This window comes from Bubalus kerabau, chromosome 6 (genome assembly GCF_029407905.1).
Source record: "Bubalus kerabau isolate K-KA32 ecotype Philippines breed swamp buffalo chromosome 6, PCC_UOA_SB_1v2, whole genome shotgun sequence".
Taxonomy (NCBI): domain Eukaryota; kingdom Metazoa; phylum Chordata; class Mammalia; order Artiodactyla; family Bovidae; genus Bubalus; species Bubalus kerabau.
In genome coordinates, this window is record NC_073629.1 from 85,944,076 (window position 1) to 85,949,062 (window position 4,987).

Sequence of the window (4,987 nt, forward strand, 5' to 3'; positions counted from 1 at the left end):
ACGTTTCATAAAATTGAGCAGATTATCTCCCTGCTCTCATCTCACCATTCAATGATCATCATTAAGTCCCTCAAAGCCCACAGTGCCAGCAATATTGGTCCAATAAGTAAAGCCACACTTCCTAAACAGATGGGAATGCTGTTTCTTTGCCACTGGGTGAAATTGCTTTAAAAAAACATCAGCAACAAACATAGGGAGGGAGAGCTGAACCACTGCTGATAGAGGTCCAGCTCCATGTAATACTCACTGCTTAAAAATCCAATATTGCATTTGCTTCATTACAGTACTTTGTCCATCAGCTCATTTGAGTCTATTAACTTAATTGTTCTTTATTAACAAATGGGTCATTCTCCCTGACAGCAGAGCAAAGCTCAAATGCCAGTTAAATACTTTGATAAATGTAACGCCCCTTCTACTGTTCCCTCCCTGAACATGCTGTGAATATGCACACGCGTGCTCACACACATGCACTCACAGACACTTAATCAAATGTACTTATACAAGAGGTGCGTATCAAAAATTGGTTTTTAGAGTTAGCAAGAGGAGAGAAAAGTGCTTGTCTTTACAAGTAAATCCTACTGTGATTACTTGTCATATTTCTCTTACAAATTCATGTCACGCCTCTGGTTAAAATGTTCTTACTCTTTAAAATGAGCTCATGTTTTAGCTAGAGAGAGCAATGACAATACTCTTTTGGCAAACCTTTTGCAAAGAAGTTCTCCTTTAAAATCCTACGTACTTTCCTTCAACTCTCTGATCCAGTAATTCTCCCTATTATTAATATTCATCTTTCATAAGATTTCTTATTGTCTTTGTGTATCTTGGTCTCGCTTTCTCTTCCTTCCCAGCTCCCAGCCTCCATACCCCTTCTTCTTAGGTGACATTATCCTACTCACCAAACCTGTAACTTTAACAGAGGGTGACAGGGTGACCTTGACGACAGATGTTCTTATGGCAACAGATGGCACTGGCAAACCCGAGAAGCTGCTGTATGCCGTCTCCGTGCCACCTGTGCCTGGTCAGATTGAGTCCATCAATTATCCAGGCTGCCCCATTCCCTGCACAGCCAGTCAGATGGATTGGCCCAGAAGGTTTGCTGTGTGCATGACAATAGGCAAGGGGCCAGTGAGGAAGCAGTCAGGTGAGAGGTTTCCCTTCCTCCACTCTTCCATCCTCCTCACCGCCACCCCCACCCTTACTCACTCACTCATATAGTTAGACTTTGGTGAGTGAAAGGGATTAAACTGGTTTTATCAGTAAGAGTTCACCAAATGCCCTTGAAGGATAGCCAAAGATGAGGTGGTTTACATGAAGATAAACTGAAATGGTTATTGCTTTATCTACAGAGGTATGTTTCTATTGTCCAGGGATTCTGCCACAATAGAAAGCCATTCTAGGAATAGAATACATAGTGTGTAAGATGATTGCTGCTTCTCATCCTTTCAGTTTGGCTTCTCCTTCTGCATACTGACAGCATCCTTGTTCCTAACCTTTTTTGCTTCTCTGTGCCCCTGTATCCCTGTGTTAAGTTGGACTCTTTGCGACTCTATGGACTATAGCCCACCAGACTCCTCTGTCCATTGAATTCGCCCAGCAAGAATACTGGAGTGGGCTGCCAATTCCCTTCTCTGTGCCCAGGTGAAAGGAAATACAGATGAATAGATAGAGGCAAAGATAAAAAAAAATAATAGAAATTTCTTTACCTGTTACTATGTGAAAGAGGTACTTTGCTAGAGACTCCACAGTCACAGAATTACCACTACCAGCAATAAAATTATTCCTGTGCTATAGTTGAGAAAATTGAGGTTCAGAGAGATTCAGTAATGTGTTCAAGCTTCCACAATTAACAAATAAGTCAAGATTTGAACACAATTTTCTTTTTTGGGGGGTGGGTTTTTTCACTGTACAACTGTGCTTCTACCAACCAGGAAAACCCATGATCTGCCTTGCTAGAAATGAGTAATTTTGAGAGATGAGTTTGAGCCCCAACTCACTTTCTCAACACAAGCATCTATCTGGTTTTTCTTCTGCATTCCAGCTACTATGATAATAATATAATTTATCAATAAATCAGTATTTGATCTCCAGTAAGTAGGGCAAACATAAGTGTAACCTTTCATTGTTTTTCATTAGTACAACAAGGTAGTTAAAGATGAAACAATTTGGCTTCTCTCTACCTGAAGAAATCTGGAGTATCATTTGAAATCATCAGCGGACCTTAACCCAGATGGTGGTGTCATTTCTAAGAATGAGCATATGTTAGCTATTATGATACTTAAACATAATGGTTTTATATCTCTCCAGTGGGCGAAGAAACCATACAACAGGTTTTAGTCTAGGAATGTTTTAATGATACTTTAACCCTCTAAAAGAGAGTATTTCCACAAAGAGAGTCAATTGATAGAGTTTGGTTTAATAATAAAAGAATGTAAATTTCTGCCCTGTTTCATGAAATAATAGGACAGCATCTGGATTTACTACTCCCCAAGAGTCTGCTATTTTACATAATGTTGCTGAATTGGGAACTATTACATGCTTTTTTGATTTTAGAAAAATTGCCTTAAAGGTTATTTACACTCATTTTATAACAAAGAGGGCAATATAACTAATTTTATTCTTAGCATGATTAGCCATGAGTCATTTCCTAAGAAATGAGTTTAATTAACCAGAGAAAGAAAGTTGTAATAAATCATGAAAGTGGACTGTTTCTAAGTGGGGTTAAAAACATCTTATTTAAAATGGCCATCAAATAAATTACAAACCCTAAGTTATGCTAGGGAAGAAATTTTCTTTTACTTCCCTAAGTTAAGGGAAGAAATTTTTTTTTTTTCAAATTTGAAGATTTCTGACAAAAGGAAGGAAAGAAGAAAAGAATGTGTGGCAAGAGAAGTAGGTTACATTAGTTGGGATACTTTAAGAAAATAGTTGCAGCAAAGAGACCATTATGTTAATTCAAGGCCTATCAACTGTATAATTTTGGAAATTCACTTAATTTCTCTTTTTTTTTCTTATAAACTAAAGAGACTAAACTTAATCAATCATTCTTAATCAGAGATTTTGGCATCCATTAACATTGTTCACAAATATTTCCAGATCTCTCCCATTCCAGGCACATGGAAGAATACAATATTTCACTACTTTGAAGTTAAATGTAGATGTTTGACTTGCATCAGCCATGGAACGTGAGGTGTTATTTTCATGCAGAACCTATAAGAGCGTGATTTGTCCCTTCCCTTTTCACTTCTGTTATGGTCCATAATAGGACTTATCTGGATGAACTTTCAGTTAGTGTGGATCCCTGCATGACTGGGTGATTAATATCCCTGCTGACCTACACTTTCCATGCAGCATGAGCAAGCCATACACTTTCATAATAATGTAAAGCCACTGAGATTTCGGTGGGAATTTCTGTTACTACAGCATAACCCAGCCCATCCTTTTAGATAGATTACTGTAGGTAAGAGTCACCTAGGGAGATTTTCCAGTAAGTAAAAGCTAGTGCTCATTTCAGAACTATTGAATCAGAATCTTCTGCTGTTAACTTCAGATTTGTGTCTTTTAAAAATGCTTTCCTTGCTCCTTGGAAGAAAAGCTATGACCAATCTAGACAGCATATTAAAAGCCAAGACATTACTTCACTGACAAAAAAAAAAGGTCCATCTAGTCAAAGCTATGTTTTTCTAGTAGTCATGAATGGATGTGAGAGCTGGACTATAAAGAAAGCTGAGCACTGAAGAATTGAGGCTTTTGAACTGTGGTGTTGGAGAAGACTCTTGAGAGTCTCTTGGACTGCAAGGAGATCCAACCAGTCAATCCTAAAGGAAATCAGCCCTGAATATTCATTGTAAGGACTGATGCTGAGGTTGAAACTCCAATACTTCGGTCACCTGATACAAAAACCTGACTCATTGGAAAAGACCCTGAAGCTGGGAAAGATTGAAGGCAGGAGGAGAAGGGGATGACAAAGGATAAGGTGATTAGATGGCATCACTGACTTGATGATGTCATAGAGAATGCTTGAGCATTCTCTGGGAGTTGGTGATGGACAGGGAAGCCTGGAATGCTGTAGTCCATGGGGTCACAAAGAGTTGGACAAGACTGAGTGACTGAACTGAACTGAAAATGCTTTCCTGGGGGATTTACCTGGTGGTCCAGTGGCTAAGATCCCATGCTCCCAATACAGAGGACCCCAGATTCAATCCCTGTTCAAGGAACTAGATCCCAGGTGCTGTAATTAGGAGTTATCATACTACAACTAAGAGTCCGCATACCACAACCAAAGCTCCTATATGCCACAACTAAAGATCTCCCATGCCACGACAAAGACCAAAGATCCCATGTGCCACAACTAAGACCTGGCACATCCAAATGAACAAGTAAATAAATATTAAAAAATATAAAATGCTTCCTTTGTGATTCTGATCTATACTCTTGCTTAGGAAATATAGGAATTCCACATCCAAGTGGGCATGTGGGTGACAAGATAGCTTTAATATAGCTATAGCTATCTTAATATTTTAACTGCATATTACCCTAATGGATGGGCTTCCCTGGTGGCTCAGAGGTTAAAGCATCTGCCTGGAATGCAGGAGACCTGGGTTCAATCCCTGGGTTGGGAAGATCCCCTGGAGAAGGAAATGGCAACCCATTCCAGTACTCTTGCCTGGAGAATCCCATGGAGGGAGGAGCCAGGTAGGCTACAGTCCATGGGATCACAAAGAGTCGGACACGACTGAGTGACTTCACTTTCACCCTAATGGATAACATAATAAAGTCTTACAATTGCATGTTGCATTTCAGTTCACTCAAGGAGTTCTTCCTGTTAACCTTACTTGGTTGTTAAAACATTAGTAGATAATAATGTGTGGACAAAACACCTATCAAGGTACTGAAGATTTAAACCATAAATGTGACTTGCTAATTAGGTTTCATTTTCTTCTTTACCACCCTCTACATTCGCTAGAAAATTGTCTCTTTAGTTGATGAT

The 4,987-nt window shown here is 39.2% G+C and overlaps 1 non-coding gene across 1 annotated transcript; it reads left to right on the forward strand.

Annotated features, from left to right (window-relative positions):
* Window positions 1-4,547: 4,547 nt before the first annotated feature.
* Window positions 4,548-4,619, forward strand: TRNAS-GGA (transfer RNA serine (anticodon GGA)). Its single transcript has one exon. It is a non-coding gene; the product is annotated as a tRNA-Ser (tRNA).
* Window positions 4,620-4,987: the final 368 nt, after the last annotated feature.